The sequence below is a fragment of the Armigeres subalbatus genome, chromosome 2 (assembly GCF_024139115.2).
Source record: "Armigeres subalbatus isolate Guangzhou_Male chromosome 2, GZ_Asu_2, whole genome shotgun sequence".
Lineage (NCBI taxonomy): Eukaryota > Metazoa > Arthropoda > Insecta > Diptera > Culicidae > Armigeres > Armigeres subalbatus.
The window spans coordinates 273,619,001-273,644,752 of NC_085140.1; the positions used below are offsets into that span (position 1 = coordinate 273,619,001).

Sequence of the window (25,752 nt, forward strand, 5' to 3'; positions counted from 1 at the left end):
GGGACCCCGACCCCCCTCCTGTGACCCTGTCGGCAAATGGAATTCAAACACGGTATGTAAGGGTAAACAAAGTGAATGGTAGACTGGAGGATCATAATATCTTTCTGGTCACTAAGTCCATCGAAGCATACGGAAGCATTGAAGGTGTGTGGAGTAACCGGAGCGATGGTTCGCTAAAGGTGGCCCCAAAGGAAAAATACGCAAAAAGGATTCTCGATCAAATGAAAACGCTCGGGGACAACACCCCGGTAACAGTGAAACTGGATACAACACGTCAAGTGCAGTGATCGTCTGTAACCAACTGACTAATCTCGAAGAAAAGGAAATTCTGTCTGAACTGGAAAACCAAAATGTGATCAAAGTGAAACACATTTCCCGTGGAGACAAACAACGCACCAACACCGGAGTTGCCATACTCACTTTCTCTACCACCACCCCGCCTGACAGAGTGGTGATAGGATAACGGGTATGCTGCACCGGAAAGTATTTTCCAAGGCCGACCCAATGTTTCCGCTGCTACGCGTTCAACCACATCAGCAAATACTGCAAAAATGAAATACGATGCCGAGTCTGCTCAAAAGTAGCACACAAAGACGACGATGAATGCAGCAAGGAACTTATGTGCATAAACTGCAAAGAAAAACACGCTCTCACTGATAAAAAATGCCCTGTTTACCTAACAGAACAATCAATTGTGAAAATAAAAATTGACCAAAATGTGTCCTATCAGGCAGCTCGTCGAATGGTGGAATCTAGAATGAACAAGGATAGCTACGCCAACAAAGCAAGTGACCTAGACAAAACTATCGCAAACGAGCGTACAAAGTGGGAAAAAGAAATGGAATCGAAGCTAAAATACATTTCAGAAAGATGGAACAACTCGCCAAGAAAGAAAACGAGATGAAAAAATGGTACATCAACATAAAAGCAAAAGTAGCTGAATTCAAAGAGTATGTCGAGAAAAAAGAGGCTGAACTCAACCACATGGAAACGCATTGCAACTACCTCATGAAAGAAATGCAGAAAAGGGATGAGCAAATCAAAACCCTTAAACAGCACATTGAAAAACAGGAACAAAAAATCATACACATCAAAGAAAAACACGGCAAAAAGGCAAAACTGGAAAAAAAAGCACGAGTCATCCCCAGAACGCGAACCCGACGGAACTCCGAAAAGGAAAAAACATAACAAAAAAACAGGACAGCAACGAACACCACAAGAATCAGTATCAGAATCTGATCAAATGGACGACGACAACCAATAGTCAAAACACAAAACAAAACAACAACAAAACATATGATGACTACGCTCATCCAATGGAATTGTAACGGTATACGTAGCAAACTTGCTGAATTGCAAATAATAATTAAAGAATACGACCCCTTCATCATAGCACTACAAGAAACAAGAACTAAACCAGGCGCGAATATCAAAATCAAAGGATACAACACCATCTTTACGCACCGTCCATCAGGACAAGGCGGCACTGCCATTATGATCAAAAACGGCATAAATTATACACCAAATCTTCTAAACACCAACATGGAAATAGTTGCGGTTAACGTTAACATGCCCTATAAAATGACAGTTGTGTCACTATATATCCCTCCAAATTCAACACTAGACCCCGAAGAATTTGACAAAGTTATCACATCTTTACCAAAACCACTGATAATCTCCGGAGATTTTAATGCTCACCACCACCTATGGGATCCAGAAAGACAAAATGCTAGAGGAAAAGAAATAGCCAAACTGATAGAAAAACATGGCCTTATCATCCTAAATGATGGACAAACAACTTTTATCCATTCTGCAAAACGAAACGAAAGGATCAGTAAATCTGCAATAGACGTAACAATATGCAGTCCCGACCTAGCTGCAAAACTAGACTGGCAAATAATAGAGGATCAACACAGCAGCGACCATTTCCCACTCAAAATAGGAACACTAGCAAACAACACTCGAAAAAAACAAACTCCCAGATGGAAAATTGACAAAGCCGACTGGACCAAATACGAGGCAGAAATCGAAAATCTAATAACACCAGACCGAGAATATACAATTGAGGAGATAACAGCTGCTATCAAGGAGGCCGCCTATAAAGCAATTCCTCGAACATCAAACTTCATTAGTACCAAAGCTGTTCCATGGTGGAACGAACAAATCAAAACAGCTATCCGCGAAAGAAGAAAAGCCTTAAGGAAACTGAAGAAAACCTCAACCGACAACCCAAACTACGACTCCATCCAAGAAAATTTCCGGAAAAAAAGATACGAAGCAAGAACAATTATCGATGAAGAGAAACAAAAATCATGGCAAGAATACGTCTCCGGAATAAATGAAAATACAAACCCAAAAGAAGTATGGAAAAGAATAAGAAGTATAAAAGGGAATAAAACATCCGACCCCATATGGACGATATCCATAAATGATCGAAACATTTCTGACCCTCAAGAAGTGGTCGAACACATAGCAAACCATTTCGCCAAAGAATCATCTGACGAATCCTATCACCCAAAATTTCTGACAATCAAAAAGAAAAAAGAACAAAAACCAGTAACTTATCCTGGAGCCAGAAATGCAGCTTACAACGACCTTTTCACAATAACTGAACTAATCTATCAAATGGATACTCTGAAAGGATCTTCCCCTGGCCCCGACGAAATTCACAACGAAATGCTTAAAAGATTACCTTTCTATATCAAAAAGAAATTACTCCAAGCTTACAACCACATCTGGACGTCAGGAACCTATCCACAAAATTGGCGAGAATCGTTCCTCATCCCGATTCCGAATCCAAACCAAACAAACCAATGAACCTAAAAACCTGCGCCCAATCTACCTAACGAGCTGCGTGATGAAATTATTCGAACGAATGATTAATCGCCGCCTAATGAACTTTTTAGAAAACAAAAACTTCCTTGGAACCGCAAAGGAAGGCAAACGTTGGACCAACTTACTGAGGTAGAAGAATTATGCAACAAAGCCATTACAGACCACAAACACGTAGAACTCCTATTTCTGGATATAGAAAAAGCATATGACAAAACATGGAGGTACCTCATCAAAGAAAATCTAGCAAAGGCAGGCATTGGAGGCCATATGTCAAAATTTTGTGAAAATTTCCTAAGAGAACGACAATTTAAAACTATACACCAAGGACACATTTCGAACCCCAAAATCCAGCAAAACGGAGTACCACAAGGATCGGTGCTTGCAGTTACCTTCTTTCTGATCACTATCAACAGCATAAAAGAATGGCTACCCGAACACACAGCAATCAAAATATATGCCGATGACTTAACCATCGCAGCTTCATAATCCGCTAGATGGACCAGATACCGCCCACAAAAAATTAAACCAAATATAAGATTGGAGCAGCAATACATGATTCACTATCTCAATACAGAAATCATCAATCATGCAAATAGGAAACCGGAAAAACCTTCAAAAGCAACCACCGGAAAACTATATCAAACCCCAAAAGCCTCAACAAAAATTGCAAAAGAACTAGGCATATAGATCGATTACAAACTTAACTATAAACACCACATCCAAAAAACGCGAAGAACGCAAGAGAATCATATCACTAATGAGATGCATCAGCAATACAAAATTTGAAGCAGACAGAAAATCACTAGGGGAAAACGCCAAATGTTGAACGGCTAAAATTCTTGCCTATTGTTGAACACCCATAAGAAATACACGTGCGCTCAACAATAGGCGAAAAAATAGCCGTTCAACATTTGGCGAATTGCCCTACTACGTATACTTAACTCCGTGCTGGTCCCAAAACTGTTATATGCTGCACCAATAATCAGCAAAGCAAACACAGATAGAAAAATCCACTGAAATTTAAGTTAAAAATCATGCACATAAATGGAACGCCATTATTAGCGTTATTCCACACGTGATCTAGCCTAAATGTATACAATATTTGACATGAATCGTCAATATTGCATACAAGTTGTAAGCAATCTTGTTAGGAACAGGACCATTTCAGCATAGAATAGCGTAAATTTCCGCATGTCAAGTTTAACGCGCTGTTTATTTTTCATTATTTTTTTCTGTGAACAACAACGACTCAAATCGACTAAATCCAATATACCACCAAGGAATCCGCATAGCTACAGGTGAATTTCACTCCAGTCCAAAGTATTCTGTCAGAAGGCGGCCAACTTTCATTACACCTCAGAATAACAGAATATCTAATCCTATACGCAACCAAACAAACCAGTCGACAGATAATCCCTAAAGCATGCTCTCTTGCATTACGAGCAATTCTTAAAGCTGAAGAAATAGATGTCCCCCCAGCAACTATCGAATCAAAAATCCCAACACACTATCGCCCTACACAAATCCATGGAATAAACTTTGAAATCACTGAGGAAGCCACTACAGCAGAGAAAAAAAAACCGATTTCAAGAAATAAAAGCTACAAAATACAATCTACACAAACACATATACACAGACGGATCGAAAACCCAAGAAGGAAGCGGATGCGGTATTTCCTCGGAAGACATCGAAATCAGTATCTACCTTCCCCAACATTTGTCCATATTCAGTGCCGAGGCTTACGCGATCAATAAAGCCATCGACCTCCACGAAACAAATCTATCGGTAATCTTCACAGACTCAAAAAGTGCGCTAATGGCAATCAAACACCAAAACTCAAATCATCCCTGGATACAAGACATTAAACAGAAGCTGATAAACAAACCGCATCGAACTCTGCTGGGTCCCTGCACATATAAACATAACGGGAAACGAAAAAGCCGACCAACTGGCAAAAAAAGGAACAACCGCACCCAGAACAAATAATATCAACACCCCATATGGCGTAGAGGCGCAAATCGTTTCTTGATATTACGGCTCATGTGAAAAACTCATGATCTTTTTACAGAGTAAGTATGAAAAATTAGTTGTAGGGGTCAAATAAAATACTCTTCCTGCATTGCGACTAAACATGACATGACTTGATAGTTTGTCCTACTTTCTTTAACAATATTGTCAAGTGCATGTTATAGCGGGCTTGGTAGTCATATGGCTACCGCTTCTGCCTCATACGCAGGAGGTCGTGGGTTCCATCCCAGGTCCGTTCCATTTTCCTACTTTGTATCTTTCTCTATATTTCTCATGTTCTAGCAATCGCTAGAACTGGAAATGGACTTCAACTTGAGTATTCTAACAGTAATCTGCTAGAAATGGATATGAACTATAGATAGACTCGTTTCCTACATCCAATTAGAAATTCCATCAATTGCCTTCTCCTGTCTATCTATCACATTGGCAGCTCGTTAACCAAGACGGACCTCTGCCTCTCCAACCTAACCCAGAAATTCCAACAAATTCCGCATGATCTCGTGGCAAGTGCAGAGGTATATTCGGCTTGCAGTGGGCGAGTGATTGCATCATCATTTCCTCCCCCTTCCCTACATTGACTAGTATGATCTTACAGTATGATCTTACAAATGAGATCACCAGTACTTGTACATTGAAGATGAGTGCTAGTCCCAAGCAAACATCTGTTGGTTCCCTGTGCAAGAACAGCTGATCTGATCATAATGGAGTAGCAACTACGAGCAGTCAATCAAGCTCAAGCTTTCTTTAACAATATTGTCAAGTGCATGTAATGAGTGCGCAAGTGCCTGTAAAAACTCATGATCACGTGGAAGAGACAAGAACAAATGGTACTAGGGGGGCGTACACATATTACGCATGCCCTTATGGGGGAGGGGGATCTGTTGTTTTACCTATAAATAAAAAATCATTTGTATGTAAGAAATCGAAGGGAGGGATGTTGAAAAAACCCAGAAATAACGCTTACGTAATAAGTGTACGACCCCTAGACAATTTTTAGCTGATGTCGCACCATTATATTGGGGCAAATGAGAAGTAGAAGGAGAAGAGAAAACAAATTGTGCGACAACATGCTCAACTTGTATTGACTGTAAAGGTAAGATCCATCCGAATAAAATGACTCAAAACTATGTTTACATCATCGTCAAGTAATCAATTTGGATCATTTAAAATAAAAAAGGTTTTTGACCGTCTTTTTGAAGATTGGTCCTTCTGTGCCATACACCACAGTACACAACGTTGAAAAAAAGCGGTAAAAACGCGCAAAAGCTTCTTTAGTGCACACCCAGGTTTCGTTTTACGTGGTTGGAATTAATTAATCTCTCGGTCAACTAAACAATACAACCTGATTTTTTTTCGTTTTTTTGATTTTTTCGTGTTTTTAACTCATTGTTTCATTGATGCTCAAGGTCTTAATCGACTAAAACGGAACTGTAATAAAAGAAAATCTGGGAAAATACATTTTGGCCAAAAATGTCACAGATGCATTACGTTTCAAAATTCCTCTCCAAAAACAACATGAAATAGGGGTCTTAATTTTGAAGAGCCTACACGGAAAGAAAAAAGTATCTAATTTTATATACATTATTCTCTTGCATTCTCACTCCTTGTATCACCACTCACTTTCCTCTGTTTTAATAAAATAACGAGCAAATCACCTCAAGATGGGCAGTAAAGTGTGGGGAGTCAACGTTAAATAATCTCAAACTTAAGAAAATTAAGTAAAATTTACCTAACTTCTGGTGAATTTTCACTCAATATCAAGCATATTTTATTGATTATTAAGTAAACTTTACTAAATCGAAAAATCTTAGCTTAGCTTAGCTTAGCTTTGACTGACTACACATATCTATGGTTGCTACTCCGTGATTGACCAGAATCAGTGAAATTGCACAAAGAATCAACTGAATGATTGACTGGGATTGTTCAAGCATTCTCAGTGTGCAAGTTTCAGTGACTCTAATATTCAAATGATCAATAACGGCGCCGGCCACGTCCTTGTAGTCAGTTAGGAAGAGGGAAGGAATATTAGTAGGTGGTTTTTGCTATTCGAAGACCGTGTTTACCTCTGCGTCTCCACAAAAACCACAGGAAGGATTATTAGTTAGTTGGTAGGCATCGTCGGATCTGGATTGACTCTGATAAGCGATACGACCGTGCCATTCTTTATATACAGTAATTTTACCTAACCATGATTCGGCTGCACAAAGCAGAACAAACACGATCAATCGCATATCTATTGATTTACTTTCCGACCACACAAACTACAACGATACAAAATCTTTCGACGTGTCTATGTATCGAGAATGGACAATAGTAACCATGCATACCCGATGCCATATGCAAACAGTGGAGGATCGCGTTTTTGACTACCGAACCGACGTGCAATATTCTGTACTTACTTGCCCTTACTTGACCGGATCAAAGCGCAATACAAACGCATTTTCCCCCGAATATAAAATATATTTTTTTCTACGGCTCGCGACGAATAACACACGCACTGTACTTACTTTTCCCTATGGCTACTGCCTTTACTAAATCGAAAAATCTGAATCTAAAAAAGATGTGAGACTTTTCCAATTTTATGGTTCTATGGCGCAGTAATAATGATAATAATCTCATGCTGGTTTCACGTGCCTGGTGAGACTTGCCTTATTAGGTAATATTTTTATTTATATTTCAAGATTATTAATAGCTCTACATTGAATAAATATCTATAAAAACTTATATGAAACCCGATTGATACTGAGGATGGTCACATTTTCAGTTGCGAGTAAATCTTGACCCACTGAGTACCCATCTAAATCTACTTCGTGTAGTAGATAAGATCAGGTCTATAAAAAAGTGATCCACTGTTATTTGTGATATTGGCAATCATTGAATTTCCAATTATAGTATACACATATGAAAGTGTTTGGGGGCAGCAGGGACTATGTCCAAGGGCTAGACGATCCCTCCCCAGGCCATCTGCGAGCTGTGGCGCCTGCCAAGGATGTGGTGGGGTTTGACAGTGGGCCCTGTTAAACCTCTATAAAAAGCTGCATGTATCCGAAAGTAGGCTCCGCCAAAGCGACCGTGTGCCGCTCAAAGCGCACAAGCCCAAGTCCTGGTGTTAGGTGGGACGCTAAACAGCCCTGACACGACGGCCCTCCGACGAGACATGAGGTTTGCGCAGGCCCAATAAGCCGCCTTTAAAAACAACTATTACGAACGACATAGAAGATAATACGACTCGATACAATCGGCAACGACCTAGGCGACGAATAAAGGATCACGATTGGAAGCTTGGAACATGGAACTGTAAGTCGCTAGGCTTCGCAGGTTGCGACAGGATAATCTACGATGAATTACATCCCCGCAACTTCGATGTCGTAGCACTGCAGGAAATCTGCTGGACAGGACAGAAAGTGTGGAAAAGCGGGCATCGAGCGGCTACCTTCTACCAAAGCTGTGGCACCACCAACGAGCTGGGAACCGGCTTCATAGTGCTGGGAAAGATGCGCCAACGCGTGATTGGGTGGCAGCCAATCAACGCAAGGATGTGTAAGCTGAGGATAAAAGGCCGTTTCTTCAACTATAGCATCATCAACGTGTACTGCCCACACGAAGGTGGATCCGACGACGAGAAAGAAGAGTTCTATGCGCAGCTGGAGCAGACATACGATGGATGCCCACTGCGGGACGTCAAAATCGTCATCGGTGACATGAACGCTCAGGTAGGAAGGGAGGAAATGTATAGACCGGTCATCGGACCGGATAGTCTGCACACCGTATCGAACGACAACGGCCAACGATGCATAAACTTTGCAGCCTCCCGCGGAATGGTAGTCCGAAGCACTTTCTTCCCCCGTAAGAATATCCTCTATCACAGACCAGGTGTTCGCCCACATGGAAATCACCTAATCCACATGGAAATCACCTAATCAAGTAACGGAAAACCAAATCGACCACGTTCTAATCGACGGTAAATTCTTCTCCGACATCACGAACGTACGCACTTATCGCAGTGCGAATATTGAATCCGACCACTACCTCGTCGCAGTATGTCTGCGCTCAAAACTCTCGACGGTGATCAACACGCGTCGGAGTCGTCCGCCGCAGCTTAACATTGGGCGGCTACAAGACGGTAGACTAGCCTAGCCCAAGACTACGCGCGCAGCTGGAAGTAACACTCCCAACGGAAGAGCAGCAGCGTTCGCATCTCTTGAAGATGGCTGGAGAGATATTCGATCCGCCATTGGAAGCACCGCAACCGCTGCACTAGGCACGGTGGCTCCGGATCAGAGAAACGACTGGTATGACGGCGAATGTGAGCAGGTAGTTGAGGAGAAGATTGCAGCATGGGCGAGATTGCTGCAACACCGCACGAGGGCGAACGAGACACGATACAAACGGGCGCGGAACAGACAAAACTCGATTTTCCGGAGGAAAAAGCGCCAGCAGGAAGATCGAGACCGTGAAGAGACGGAGGAACTGTACCGCGCTAATAACGCACGATAGTTCTATGAGAAGTTGAACCGTTCACGTAAGGGCCACGTGCCACAGCCCGATATGTGTAAGGACATAAACGGGAGCCTTCTTACGAACGAGCGTGAGGTGATCCAAAGGAGGCGGCAGCACTACGAAGAGCACCTGAATGGCGATATGGCAGACAACGGTAGCGGTATGGTAATGAACCTAGGAGCACGTGCGCAGGACATGCGACTTCCGGCTCCGAATCTCCAGGAAATCCAGGAGGAGATCGGCCGGCTGAAAACAACAAAGCCCCTGGAGTTGACCAACTACCAGGAGAGCTGTTTAAACACGGTGGTGAAGCACTGGCTAGAGCGCTGCATTGGGTGATTACCAAGGTTTGGGAGGATGAGGTTCTGCCGCAGGAGTGGATGGAAGGTGTCGTGTGTCCCATCTACAAAAAGGGCGATAAGCTGGATTGTAGCAACTACCGCGCAATCACATTGCTGAACGCCGCCTACAAAGTACTCTCCCAAATTGTATGCCGCCGACTAACACCAATTGCAAGGGAGTTCGAGGGGCAGTACCAGGCAGGATTTATGGGTGAACGCTCTATCACAGAGCAGGTGTTCGCCATATGTCAGGTATTGCAGAAATGCCGCGAGTACAACGTGCCCACACATCATCTATTTATCGACTTCAAAGCCGCATATGATACAATCGATCGGGACCAGCTATGGCAGCTAATGCACGAAAACGGATTTCCGGATAAACTGACACGGTTGATCAAGGCGACGATGGATCGGGTGATGTGCGTAGATCGAGTTTCAAGGGCATTCTCGAGTCCCTTCGAAACCCGTAGAGGGTTACGGTAAGGTGATGGTCTTTCGTGTCTGCTATTCAACATCGCTTTGGAGGGAGTAATACGAAGGGCAGGGATGGACACGAGTGGTACGATTTTCACGAAGTCCGTCCAGTTATTTGGTTTCGCCGACGACATTGATATCATGGCACGTAACTTTGAGAGGATGGAGGAAGCCTACATCAGACTGAAAAGCGAAGCTAAACGGATTGGACTAGTCATCAACACGTCGAAGACGAAGTACATGATAGGAAGAGGCTCAAGAGAGGTCAATGTGAGCCACCTCCCATGAGTTTCTATCGGTGGTGACGAAATCGAGGTGGTTGAAGAATTTGTGTACTTGGGCTCAATGGTGACCGCCGATAACGATACCAGCAGAGAAATTCGGAGACGTATAGTGGCTGGAAATCGTACGTACTTTGGACTCCGCAAGACGCTCCGATCGAATAGAGTTCGCCGCCGTACCAAACTGACTATCTACAAAACGCTTATAAGACCGGTAGTTCTCTACGGACACGAGACCTGGACGATGCTCGTGGAGGACCAACGCGCACTGGGAGTTTTCGAAATGAAAGTGTTGCGTACCATCTATGGTGGGGTGCAGATAGCGGACGGTACATGGAGGAGGCGAATGAACCACGAGTTGCATCAGCTGTTGGGAGAACCATCCATCGTTCACACCGCGAAAATCGGAAGACTGTGCTGGGCCGGGCACGTAGCCAGAATGTCGGACAGTAATCCGGTGAAAATGGTTCTCAACAACGATCCGACGGGAACAAGAAGGCGAGGTGCACAGCGGGCAAGGTGGATCGATCAGGTGGAGGACGACTTGCGGACCCTCCGCAGACTGCGTGGTTGGCGAAGTGCAGTCATGAACCGAGCTGAATGGAGAAGTCTTTTATGTGCAGCACAGGCCACTCCGGCCTTAGTCTGATGATAAATAAATAAATATGAAAGTGTCGCTATGTCATTGGCAAGTATTACATATACTGTATCAAAGACAAACAGATCGATAAATGCACAACGGTACTATCTAGGATCAATTCTAGACTGTAAGGCTGGCAAGATTCGAACACCTGTCAATTTCTCACAGTCAATCCAACATTAATTTTCATCCTTCGTCCCAACAATAATGAATATTGATCGTATTCAACCGCATGCCAAGTGGTGACATTTCTGGACGCAACGCGCAACCGAACCACCCTGTGAGTCCTGTGAGACATATGCTTCCTGGGTGAAGTACCGTCCAGAATGCTAATGAAAAAGGTGTTTGTCGGCACCCACCATCAACAGTAGGAGCGAAAGCGGCAATGTCGCACCAGAATTCGAAGCTCGGGAGTCTCCAAGTGCATAAATATCAATTTAGCCCTCTAGAGCACGTGCCCGCACGCGTGTGCCGCGTTCGTGCGGTTGTGTTTCCACAGCGACAACGGGAGACAAAGCGCTGTATTAGGTGCTCTTTCACGTTCTCCTCCCACCCCCCGCACCACCTCGAGTGCAAAATTAATGAAATCGTTTTCAAGCGTTTTTAATTTAAATTTGTCAGCACTTCAAACGATTGGATCGATGCTTTTCTCTTCGGTGAGAAACACTCGTTCGGTTTGCATACCTCCCGTTTACCGATGAACGACCGAAGAGGATAGCAGACAGAGCATAATCTCCTTGGTATCATCCCACCCCCGACTACCTTCTTGCATCAGTGGATAGATGGTTGTCATCGAGTTCGATTAAGAACGTGAAGACATTCGCTTGCTTTTCCACTGGTGGGGAGGAATTGAGTCAGCACGGTTTCGAAATGATACCGATTTTATTGAAATCTAATTCCCGTAAATATCATTTACAACTCTTCGGAGAATTATCTTTTAATTCAGTGGGTTTTACTGAACGCATCTTTTGCGATTTGCGAGATGAGGGAACGGCGACGTGTTGTAGTCGACACGGGCCTCGACAGACTGATGATGATGATGATTGTGTAAATTCAAAATCAACCTCCAGAGAATACATAAAACTGGAAGGAGAGCTTCGCTATAAACAGCTTTTTGTTGATCCTTCCAGACGTAGTACAGAGGGATTTAATCCAGGGCAATAAAAGTCTTGTGTAGGTTGGTTGGTAAGCCGGTGTTTTTGCATGCCCAGCACGTAGATGGATTTTATTGGGACCAATTGCTCAAATTGTGGCTGTTCAGCACGATACTTAACGTTAACGATTATCATGTTGTTACTACATATTTATCGAGGAATGGAATTCATATAAATACCAGAATTCAATTCCCGAATACAATGTTCATCACGATTTTCCTTACCCATCATCTGGAACGAACCATGGCAACTCAAGTGCTCCATTAGCGAGCCATTTTCACAGTATCTTGAATCCTTGCTCATCCACTCCGTAAATGAATGGATGAGATTCATACTTTGGAGAAATTAATTATCTTTTTATTGACATCCATCCAGATAACTTCTTCCGCCCCTCAAACGGAGTCATAGATTCAACGACCCATCCACGTTCAAATATTAACTCTCCGATAATAATATTCCCCTAAACTTTCAACGATCCGATCAGGGCCGGGCATCACTTGAGTGCCCCGGAGAATACACCCCCTTGGAAACAGAACTCGTTCCCCAGTGTAAAAATGTTTGCTCTCACCGGCTAAAAGCAAGAATAAGCAAACAAAATATACCACCGCTGTCGAATTCGACTTTGAAATTAAAACTGTTATTAAAATGTTGCACAGGATGAAACATGGTTTTAGTCGAGGAAGCAATTTTGAACGCTGTGAGGGGTGGTTGAGTAAATATTTGCAGCAGTGAAATCCGTTGTTTCGTATTTAGAACAACATCGGGTGGAAAGTAATACAGTGGTTCGTGCTGTGGCATGCATTTAATGGTTTGCAACGATTGGTGGCAAATGTTACAAATCAAACGGTTCACATCGATTCTGAATGCAATATTCAAAATTTTATTGTTGGTTTATGCGCTAGCTGAGTTCCAAAAAAATTTTGTTGGTCTAAAATATTATCATTGCTGGAATTTTACTCCAATGGTACTGTTATGTTAGACGATGGACAGTAAGATAAACGCTGGGTGGTGCTGGTGCGAATAGAATCGATTTGCTTGTCAAACTGAAGCAAAAATAGTTGATTGTACCGAAGTCAAACATTGAAAGTTATGGTGAGATTCGTACCAGATCCTAATAACATTATTATATGAAAACAAAATTTAAATATATTACGTTTGAGTTTTGTATTTCCCCATCAAATTCATTCACTCATTCATGTATCCTGAGCACCCCTAAGAGTACATAGATCCGATCCGACGTAAAAGATACTCGCGTAAGCATTCACCTGGGCGCAGGTTAGATTTCTATCGACTTCCTTTATTTCTTTGTGGAGGCCACGTCGCCAAGAGCCTCTGGGTCTGCCTCTGCGGCGATGTCCTGTCGAATTCCAATCCGGCGCTTGCTTGAAGATTTCGTCTCCGCGATTAACATGGGGCCGACCCACCTCCATATAAGCATTCGAATTTCTGTTGATAGCGGTTTTTGATGGCATCGTCAATGGAGCTCAGCATTCGAGATCCAGTTGTGAGGTCACCAGGCCCGAATTATCAAACGTAGACATCGGTTGATGAATACTTGCAGTTTCTGTCAAGCCCGCCAAGCCTCACTGGCGAATAACAACACAGATTTCGTGTTAGAGTTGAATATTTAAAATAAAGTGCGTTGACTAATCTGATTTGATCTCCATATATTTCGTAAACTCGCAAAAACAGCCAGCCCTAGCCTTTTTGATCCGTGCTCCTTTGTCGATCTTGGTTCCACCGTCCAACGCTAACTGGCTGCCAAGATATTGAAAGTTTTCGACCTTCTCCTACCGTTAAGTTGGGGTTGTTCGGGTTGACATCCAACGATTTGGTCATGTTGATATTGAAGGTGAGACCAGCCGTAGAGGATCATTCGGCCAGGTCCTTCAGCTTACTCTGCATATCAGATCGCCGTTGTGCTAGTAGAGCAATATCATCATTTAAATCGAAGTCGTTTAGATGCTCCATAGTGATCGGCTGCCAGAGCCCAGGATTTGATACACGGTTAATCGCATCCACCATGATCTCGACCGAGTACGATAAGGAACAGTAGCAGAGATTGAATACATCCTTGCCTCACGCTAGCGACTACCCGGATGTCGAGATGTGCGCCACCGCGCCACCCTACCGACAGTTTTTAGCGCGCCGCTGCCGGCATTTTTCCATAAGCGCGCCGCCGTTTAAAATTTAACACACAACTTATCAATATTTTTTCACGCCGATTCAAATTTGAAGAGGTCCGCAGATTTTCCCATGGAAATTTCGAAAATTCAGTCGAATTTCCGTAGAATTTCCCGATTGATCCCCACGTTGCAACTTCAGAAATTTTTTCGTGAAAACACTAATGATTTTTTTTGAAAATTGCATATAATTTCCAGTTGAAATATCGAAAATCTCTCCATTAAAACTAAGAAAAACTTCGTGTGGAAATTCTGAAGAATTTTTCGCTGAAATAGAATTTTTGGAACGAGGAAGGTTGCTGCTCAACGATCCTTCTCGGTCGAAAGCCACTAGGTCGAAAGTTATTAGGCTGAAAGTTAGTAGTTCGACCGATCACACCATTCCATCGAGCCCACAGTATTTTGATCCAAAATTTTATTTGGTCCAACAGTTCTTTTGTTCAGCTCAGAAATTTCCATTTGGTTGAAATGGATATTTGGCCGAAATTGATGTTCAGTGTCATTGACTATTTAGCCAAAAAAGTCGTATAGTCGAACAGGCCATATGACAGAAAATGCCGTTTGGCCAAAATGATCTATTCTGTCAAATGACCTGCTAGGGCAAACGACTTTTCCGGCCACAGTTCTGCCGAATGTTTCATTCGGCTGAATGACATTTTCGACCTAATAACCGTTTCGGACAAACGTTAACAGACATTCGGTTAAATGAAATTTTGTTAGATGAATTTCAGCTAAACGATTTATTCGACCAAGTGGCATTCGAACAAATGGCTTTTTGGCAAAGACTTTCGGCCATGATGGCCGGATGCTACAAGGCCGAAAGGTGTTTGCCGAAAATGTCATTTAGCCGAACAAACCGTTCGGTCAGAACCCATCTGGGCGACAATGTCAATTAGCCGAAATGATCATGCGATGGACAATGTCGGGCAGCAGACACTATGTGCAAGGGCTTGACGATCTCTCCCCAGGCCATCTGCGAGTGGTGGCGTGCCTAGGATGTGGTGGGGTTTGACAGTAAGCTCTGTTAAACGTCTATGAAAAGCTGCATGTATGCAAGTAGGCTCCGCAAAAGCGATCGTGTGCCGCTCAAAGCGCACAAGCCCAAGTCCTGGTGTTAGGTGGGACGCTAAACAGACCTGACACTTTAAAAACAACCATAACGAACGACATAGAAGATAATAAGACTCGATATAATCGACAAAGACCTAGGCAACGAATACAGGATCACGATTGGAAGCTTGGGACATGGAACTGTAAGTCGTTATGCTTCGCAGGTTGCGACAGGGTAATCTACGATGAATTACATCCCCGTAACTTCGACGTCGTGGCGCTGCAGGAAATCTGCTGGACAAAACAGACAGAAATTGTGGAAAAGCGGACATCGAGCGGCTACCTTCTACCAAAGCTGTGGCACCACCAACGAGCTGGGAACCGGCTTCATAGTGCTGGGCAAGATGCGCCAACGTGTGATTGGGTGGCAGCCAATCAACGCTAGGATGTACAAAATGAGGATAAAAGGCCGTTTCCTCAACTTTAGCATCATCAACGACCCGACGACGAGAAAGAAGCGTTCTATGTGCAGCTGGAGCAGACATACGATGGATGCCCACTGCGGGACGTCAAAATCGTCATCGGTGACATGAACGCTCAGGTAGGAAGGGAGGAAATGTATAGACCGGTCATCGGACCGGATAGTCTGCATACCGTATCGAACGACAACGGCCAACGATGCATAAACTTTGCAGCCTCCCATGGAATGGTAGTCCGAAGCACTTTCTTCCCCAGCAAGAATATCCACAAGGCCACATGTGAATCACCTGATCAAGTAACGGAAAATCCAAATCGACCACGTTCTAATCGACGGCAAATTCTTCTCCGACATCACGAACGTCCGCACTTACCGCAGTGCGAATATTGAATCCGACCACTACCTCGTAGCAGTATGTCTGCGCTCAAAACTCTCGACGGTGTACAACACGCGTCGGAGTCGTCCGCCGCGGCCAAGACACCGGCGGCTACAAGACAGTAGACTAGCCTAAGACTACGCGCAGCAGCTGGAAGTGGTACTCCGTCTGTTGAAGATGGCTGGAGAGATATTCGATCTGCCATTGGAAGCACCGCAACCGCAGCACTAGACACGGTGGCCCCGGATCAGAGAAACGACTGGTATGACGGCGAATGTGGGCAGTTAGTTGAGGAGAAGAATGCAGCATGGGCGAGATTGTTGCAACACCGCACGAGGGCGAACGAGGCACGATACAAACGGGCGCGGAATAGACAAAACTTGATTTTTCGGGGGAAAAGCGCCAGCGCCATGTGCAGCGCCACGTGCCACAGCCCGATATATGTAAGGACATAAACGGGAACCTTCTTACAAACGAGCGTGAGGTGGTGGTAATGAACCTACGAGCACGTGCGCAGGACATGCGACTTCCAGCTCCGAATCTCCAAGAAATCCAGAAGAAGGTCGGCCGGCTGAAAAACAATAAAGCCCCTGGAGATGACAAACTACCAGGAGACCTGTTTAAACACGGTGGTGAGGCACTGGCTAGAGCGTTGCACTGGATAATTATCAACGTTTGGGAGGATGAGGTTCTGCCGCAGGAGTGGATGGAAGGTGTCGTGTGTCCCATCTACAAAAAGGGCGATAAGCTGGATTACAGCTACTACCACGCAATCACATTGCTGAACGCCACCTACAAGGTACTCTTCCAAGTTTTATGCCGCCGACTAACGCCAATTGCAACATAGTTCGTGGGATTTATGGGTGAACGCGCTACCACAGATCAGGAGTTCGCCGTACGTCAGGTATTGCAGAAATGCCGCGAATACAACGTACCCACACATCTTCTATTTATTGACTTCAAAGCCGCATATGATACAACTGATCGGGACCAGTTATGGCAGCTAATGCACGAAAACGGATTTCCGGATAAACTGATACGGTTGATCAAGGCGACGATGGATCGGGTGATGTGCGTAGTTCGAGTTTCAAGGGCATTCTCGAGTCCCTTCGAAACGCGCAGAGGGTTACGGAAAGGTGATGGTCTTTCGTGTCTGCTATTCAACATCGCTTTGGAAGGGGTAATACATAGGGCAGGGATCGGCACAAGTAGTACGATTTTCACGAAGTCCGTCCAGTTATTTGGTTTCGCCGACGACATTGATATCATGGCACGTAACTTTGAGAAGATGGAGGAAGCCTACATCAGACTGAAATGCGAAGCTAAACGGATTGGACTAGTCATCAACACGTCGAAGACGAAGCATATGATAGGAAGAGGCTCAAGAGAGGAGGTGGTTGAAGAATTCGTGTACTTGGGCTCACTGGTGACCTCCGATAATACTGTTGATGGCACTCTCTATGTCTGTGTTGTTTACATCCCCCCCGACCGAATTAACGACGCAGTCCTGGTCGAAAGGCACCTTGATTCACTTAACTGGGTGGTTTCACAATTGGGACCAAGAGACAACCTTATTATCCTGGGTGATTTTAACCTGAGCTCGATCACTTGGCAGCGCCACACGTTGAGGTTTCTGTTTCCGGTCCTTTCAAGATCCTTGATTGGCCAGACGTCTCGTGGGCTACTCGACGCGTACAGCACAGCAGGATTGAAACAAATGAATGCAGTCGAAAATGAAAACGATCGAATACTTGACCTTTGCTTCGTTAGCGACGAACTGCGCGAGAGCTGTTCGATTATACAGGCTCCATCTCCGCTCGTTAAAATCGGTCGACATCATCCTCCCATACTGACACATCTTAAGATAAATCCGTACTGTCGCTTCTACGAGCCGTCTGAAAGCGTTTCGTACGACTTTAATAAGGCCAATTTCAACGGCATGAATGATTTTCTTGCACACGTTGAATGGGACGCTATTCTTCAAGACTCCGACGCCGATCTCGCTGCATCGACTGTGTCAAGTATATTACTGTACGCTATTGATCAGTTCGTTCCGCTGAAATCCGTATCCAAACCGGTTAAGCCAGCCTGGTCTAATGCTCACCTCAAAAACCTCAAAAGAGTGAAACGCGCGGCTCTCAGACAACATAGCAAGTATCGTTCTGATTCTACAAGAGCCAGTTATTTGAAGGCAAACTCTGACTATCAGCAACTCAACGACCACCTTTATAACGTCTTTCAAAATCGTCTACAAAGTCGACTCAAGACTAACCCTAAAAGTTTTTGGCGGTACGTCAACGACCAACGAAAGGAATCAGGACTGCCCTCTTCGATGACAGATGGTTTATGCGAAGCCGAAACTACCCACGACATGGTCAATTTGTTTCGTTCCCAATTCAGTAGTGTCTTTACAAATGAGCACCTCGACCCTCAGGCTGTAGCCAACGCTACCAGGAATATTCCCCGTTTTGAAGCCGCTGAGCAGCCGTTCTTCGTTACCGACGATAATGTAATAACAGCTAGTAAGGAATTGAAAACTTCAATTGGATGCGGCCCGGATGGTATTCCGTCTCTTATTGTGGAACGCTGCGCTGATACGCTTGCAAAGCCGTTAGCTGCAGTATTCAACCTCTCATTGACTACCGGATTATTTCCGAACTGCTGAAAACAATCATATTTATTCCAGTTTTCAAAAAGGATGCAAGAGGACTGTTTCAACTTACCGGGGAATAGCTGCGCTAAGCGCCATTTCTAAGCTGTTTGAGCTGATTATTCTCAAACAATTGGTTCAAAAGTATGCACATTACATATCGAACGACCAACACGGGTTTATGCCTAAAAGATCGACGACTACTAACCTAACGTGTTTCACTTCCTTTGTAATTCGACAAATGGAGAGTGGCCACCAGGTGGATGCCATTTATACAGACCTTTCCGCAGCATTCGACAAGATGAATCATCAGATCGCCATTGCGAAATTTGACAAATTAGGCATTAATAACTCCATGCTCGGTTGGCTTCAATCCTATTTAACTGGACGGAGTATGGCGGTTAAAATCGGAGATGACATTTCACTGCCCTTTCCGGTTTGTTCTGGCGTTCCACAGGGCAGCCATTTGGGTCCGTTTTTATTCCTGTTGTATATGAACGACGTTAATTTTGTGCTCAAATGCCTTAAACTATCGTATGCCGACGACATGAAGCTATATTACTCTATAAAGCATCCTCAAGATGCAATGTTTCTGCAACAACAATTCGAAGTGTTTGCTGAATGGTGCCGCATAAGCCGAATGACATTAAATGTCGCAAAATGTTCTGTCATATCCTTCGGCCGCAAACATTCGCTCTTCCTATTCGACTACGCTTTGGGAGATATTCAGCTTCAACGCGAATCGACAGTCAAGGATCTCGGAGTTTTGATCGACTCGAAAATGACATTCAAGGATCATGTAGCATATATCGTTTCGAAGGCATCTTCACAACTAGGCTTCCTGTTTCGCTTTGCTAAGAAATTCCGGGATGTGTACTGTCTGAAATCACTGTTTTGTGCAACCGTTCGCCCAATCTTGGAGTACTCATCAGTTGTCTGGGCTCAGCGCATCGAAGCTATCCAGAGAAAATTCGTGCGCTTCGCTCTGCGACATCTAAGGTGGAGAGATCCGCTCAACCTACCAAGCTACAGTAGCCGTTGTCAGCTTATTAACCTCGACTCTCTTGATGCAAGGCGTAACGTGGCTAAGGCCTGCTTCATCGGTGATCTTCTACAAGGAAACATTGACTGCCCTACGTTGCTCGGCTTGCTGGACATCAACACTCGCCGCCGTAATCTCCGATCGCACTCGTTCATCAATCTCCCTGCAGCCAGAACTAACTATGGACTACATGAGCCGGTCCGAAGCATGTCCCGCTTATTCAATACGTGTTATTCTGTGTTTGATTTTAATGTGTCGCGAGAAATAAATAAGTGTAATTTTCAGTATATTTTTCGCTCTTGACTATAAGCTAACGTATGTACGTAGTTAATGTATTTATTTTAAGATAGCGGTCATTGGGGTGTCTATTTCACCTGTTGACAATAAATAAATAATAATAATAATAATGATACCAGTAGAGAAATTCTGAGACGTATCATGACAGGAAATCGTACGTACTTTGGACTCCGCAAAACGCTACGATCGAATAGAGTTCGCCGCCGTATTAAACTGACTATCTACAAAACCCTCATTAGACCAGTAGTCCTCTACGGACACGAGACCTGGACGCGTGGAGGACCAACGCGCACTGGGAGTTTTCGAAAGGAAAGTGCTGCGTACCATCTATGGTGGGGACGGTACGTGGAGGAGGCGAATGAACCACGAGTTCCATCAGCTGTTGGGAAAACCATCGACCGTTCACACCGTGAAAATTGGAAGACTGCGGTGGACCGGGACCGGGCAGCCAGAATGTCAGACAGTAATCCGGTGAAAATGGTTCTCGACAACAATACAACGGGAACAAGAAGGCGAGGTGCACAGCGGGAAAGGTGGATCGATCAGGTGGAGGACGATTTGCGGACCCTCCGCAGACTGCGTGGTTGGCGAAGTGCAGCCATGAACCGAGCTGAATGAAGAAGACTTTTATGTGCAGCACAGGCCACTCCGGCCTTAGTCTGGTAATAAATAAATAAAAATGGAAAACGTTGTTCGGCCGAACTGGTCGTTTTGCCGGAAATGTCATTTGGCGGAAATGGTCACTTGGGCAAATGGGTGAACATTTTACACCATATTACTCGCTAAGCAATTGACATTTGGCCGTATGACCTGTTGGGCCAAAAGACAAACGATAATTTCGGCCAAATGGCATTTTCGACCATATGGCATATTTGGCCAAACGACTGATCCATACACAGATGTGGTTTTGATCATGCACATATTTGGAGCATGAAAATAAACGTATTATTCAATCGACCAAATTGATCAATTGATCAATCAAATTGAAATAAATTTAATCTGTGCTTGTAAAATTCAGTCAAATTTAATTAAATATCGGATGTTAATTCGATTGATGGGATCAGTTGCAATTCTATGACGACGTGAATATTCAAAAATATTTGTCGTGTAGCAATTTAAAAAAAATAACGTGCAAATTAGTATGAATTTCCTGTGGAAACTCCTAACAATTTCCCATCAAGATTCACATGATTTTCCTCATTTTGAAAAATCTCCCGCGGAAAGTTCCAAACAATTTTCTTGGGAATTACAAAGAGTTTCAAAGTAGTTCCCGTGGAAAATTCCAAAATAATTTCCAATAATAAATATGTTGGAAAAGCTTGAAGTATTTTCTGCAAAATATGCTCCAGTTGATGTTTCGAGAACATCCCGAAAAAATAAAAGAAAGAATCTTTGAGAACGTTATAAAAAAAATTGCCACACTGATTCTCGCCACCGCCGGTAAAAATGGCTTTCGCCGCAGCCGATTTTCGGACCGGCGAACACCTCTTGCTGGGATGCTAAATATGTCCTCAACCTAATCGCCAAGAATTGAGATTTTGATCTTCAAAAGCGTACATATTTCTCGATAACACGAACACGCACTCTTTATTCACTCATTGACCGCACAAACTATTTAGGTAATACTAATACGAATGCGTCCAATCACTTATTCATCAATTTTAAAACCCGGATTTCGCGACTTGTCTGTGTCCTAATATGAGAGCGTCCAACCTTACGCTCTTTGATCCGCAATGAAAATCAGCGCTGGTGTTACTCGAGTAGACGAAAATAACTCAATAATATCAAATGTTGATCAGATAGCAAAATGAGATATGAAAATGATTGATATAAAAGAGATAAAAGATCAGACGACAATATCAATATTTTGCACTAAAATATCATGAGGAGATCAAGTTATGCTATTTGTAATAAGTGATCAATATCATGTGCCATTAGTTTGATCTTATCCATAGCATATCTTGATATTTAAATGATATTTCGGTGCAAATTTTTGATATTGTTGCATGTTCTTTTATCTCTTATATCAATCAAATTTATATCATGTTTTGTTATTCTGATCATGGCATCTGCCCGGGTAAAATTGTTTCGGGGCTGTACAATTCTCGGGTACTTATTCAAAAGGACGTATGTGATTTTGTAAACAAAGAATAAAACGTCGATTTGTCCAATCTGATGACACTCCCACGCAAACCAACACCACCAACAGGTAGCCGAAGGCTTCCCCTACCTGTCTGTGTTGATGGTTTGCGTAAGAGTGCTATCAGATTGGGGTCTGTTCACAAATTACGTAACGCTTTTGGGGGGAGGGGGGAGGTCCAACTCGCGTTACCCTTTGTTACATCAAAAGGTGGGGGAGGGGGTGGGTATTACCAAATGTTACGCATAACGCGAAGTAAAATTTATTTTAAATGTTTTTTTAATACTGATTGAAATAATTGCTGACATGACTGATCAAGACAATGAATACGCATTAACCTATCTTCTTCACTACTATACTACACATAATTGCCCAATGCTAGTTTTTGTGGTTTTTACTTTTTATCTCAGAGCTGGCTATTTTCATGTTTTTTTTTTCAAAATTCTTATAGTCAGCGAGTTTTGTTCGAAAATTGTTGCAAAATTCCGAGGAATTTTTGACTTACGATGAATTATCACGATTTCTACAGATTATATTATGTGATGGAACGACCTCGAGAACGTCGCTTCGATTGGTATTGTGTTTCATGATTAGATCTTCCAAACCAAGCCATAGTTAACAGAGGCCACCTAGAGAGTTTTCATTCTAAGCAATTGCATTTTAGCTCAACCACTTCATCCACGTAAACAGTTCAATTTAAAAATGATATGTCTAACGTTATCGTATTAGTCATTACCAAAATGAAGCACACAGTGGGACTGGTGTCGGTGTGTGTAAAAACACCAAGCGAATATTGTATTTCTCGACAGAACAGTCCCGCAGCCCGCTAAACTATTTGAATGGTCATGGCCGCAAATTCTATTTTCGTTTCTACTAGCTGCATTCTTGATATTCTTGGTTTTTGATCATGTGCTGTTCCTATTCTAACAGTGTTAAAAAAAACACCAAAACCAACATGCTTCAGAGAAGGAAAACAAAATCTGCCTTTAAAATTTTCACAGTTACGCGTTATATGGGGGAGGGAGGGGGTTTCAAAAATGTTACTTTTTGTTACGAGGGGGAGGGAGGGGGTCAAAAACTCGGATTTTTGCGTTACATAATTTGTGAACAGACCCTTGGACAAATCGACGTTTGAATCTTTGTTTACAAAATTACATACGTCCTTTTGAATAAGTACCCGAGAATTGTGTTACTTTCTTGATTGAATGTGGAGAGCTATTATCACAATTATTATGTTGCAATTTGTTACACGCAAAAAAAGCGTAGTGAATTAACGAGTTCACGGTGTATTTTTTCGGGAACAACAGTCACGGATTCGGGAATACAGTCACGTTTTCTGGAACGTTCTGGAAAACATGACTGGTGTTCCCGAATCCATGAACTAAACCACGGTGTATTTTTGCTGGTTCACGAATTCGGGAACGCTTTTTTAGGCGTGTAGCAATGCAAATACTAGTTCTGCCGACCAGACGTCAGATTTTAAAACCAGAAAAACTAGTCTGTGGCAAAAATATAGTGTTGTGACCTTCACACCAACTTTAAGTCATAGGCAAATACGATATAAAACATTGCAAAACATATTCGAAATAATGTGTATTTAACTCTACTTCATTCAAAATACATTAAATTAGTTTATTTTTCAATAGTTTTCCTTTTACACGTCTGTCAATACTTAATTCTAATACTTTTTTCTGTGCTCTTCAACCATTGAACATCAATGGTAATGTAGCTACCTCACACCATTCATCCATGAAGCTCCATCACCTTCATAAGAAACGTGTCATATCGATGACTTCACACCCGACTGGTCACACCTATTCAATTGATGAAAAACCGTTTGTCTACTTTTTTCATTCTCCCATTTTCATCTATGATGGGTTTTTCTCGTCACCCTAAAAGTCACGTAAAGCCACAATCTTATGCCATTTCTCCAACATTGCACAGAAAAAGAAATCGCATTTGTTGTTTTACTCCTTCCATGACACGGTGAAATCTTTTGACCCCGAAGATTCTCTTTCATAAGCATACGAAACAAAAATAGCACCATCACTCTCCATCAACTGGCTATCATCAATCATTGCACGGTGGTGATTGAGTTCCCCTAAACTGATTTTCCCATATCAAGTGTAATCACATTTCCTATACCAGCAATTTCCTTTATATCGCGACTTTGAGTTTGTGTTGAAAAACACTGGAAAAGGGTAAAGTCAGAGTTGACTTTAATTACATTAAGACGGATTGGGGCAAAGTTCGAACCATGTTACTTTGAATCGCTGTAATTACGCGAAAAATGCATTAACCAAGTGAAACTTCTTTCAATCTATCTTCACAATGAACTCTCAACGAAGCGCTCTCATTCCTCTTGGAGGAAATTAAGATCGTTTATCGTCAACGAAATGAACAGTCAGAATAATTTAGTCATTATTTCAATTTTATGCTGCTTATCTCCGAGCGACCGTTCGACTTTCATTGTCACCTTTTTTATTGCTATACGCTTCTTTGCTTCCGTTAATGCATATTCAGGAGAGTTCCCCTCTAGGAAAAGCGCAGGACGTTCCTGGACCAGATGGAAGCAATTTCCTGTGATTTCAGCACTTTTGTTTATTTATCAACTGCTTCCAGCCGAAGGCTGTGGTACCGCATCAAGAGCTACGGTCATGGCTCCACGGAGTGTAGTGTGTCATGCGTCTCTGCTGCCGGCTAAACAGAGTGCGGATTGAGATATCTGAGTCTACCAGGTTTGAGGGGGAGACAATTTAGACCGTGATGACACTTTCGTTATCGACCGGATTGATCTAGATTGGTGCCGAGGGAGAGGCCAAACTACGCTGATCCTGATGACCCTTTGACGTAAAATGACAGATGAAATAAATGATCGGGATGGACCGATGGTAATGCCATCCTCTTTAGTGGCGAAACTAATATGATACAGACTGAAACGTATTACTTGTGTAGAAAACATAGAATGGGTTATATCGCCGAAAAGTTGTTACTCTTCTTAATTTCTTCTTCTTTACTGGCATAGTATATTAAATAGAGAAGAAAATTTACCAATTCAATTTTTTCCCAGTCGAGATAGGAACCCAGGATTTTCACCTGGGGTAGGAAAGCTTCTTACTGCTGGGGTAGGAAAACCCCCAACACCTGAAGCACTATACTGTAAAAATTGCCCATAAACAAAAAATCACGAAGGAGTTCAAAATTATTATACCTCTGAGAATTTTTTAGGAGATGTTCTGATGACAAATCCAAGGAAAGTTGTTTGCAGACACTTCGGCTTGAA

The 25,752-nt window shown here is 43.0% G+C and overlaps 1 long non-coding RNA gene across 1 annotated transcript in view; it reads right to left on the bottom strand.

The window, feature by feature from the left end:
* Positions 1 to 25,752, bottom strand: part of LOC134216360 (uncharacterized) — a 170,856-nt gene that overhangs the window by 78,908 nt on the left and 66,196 nt on the right. The gene's annotated exons all lie outside the window — the stretch shown is intronic.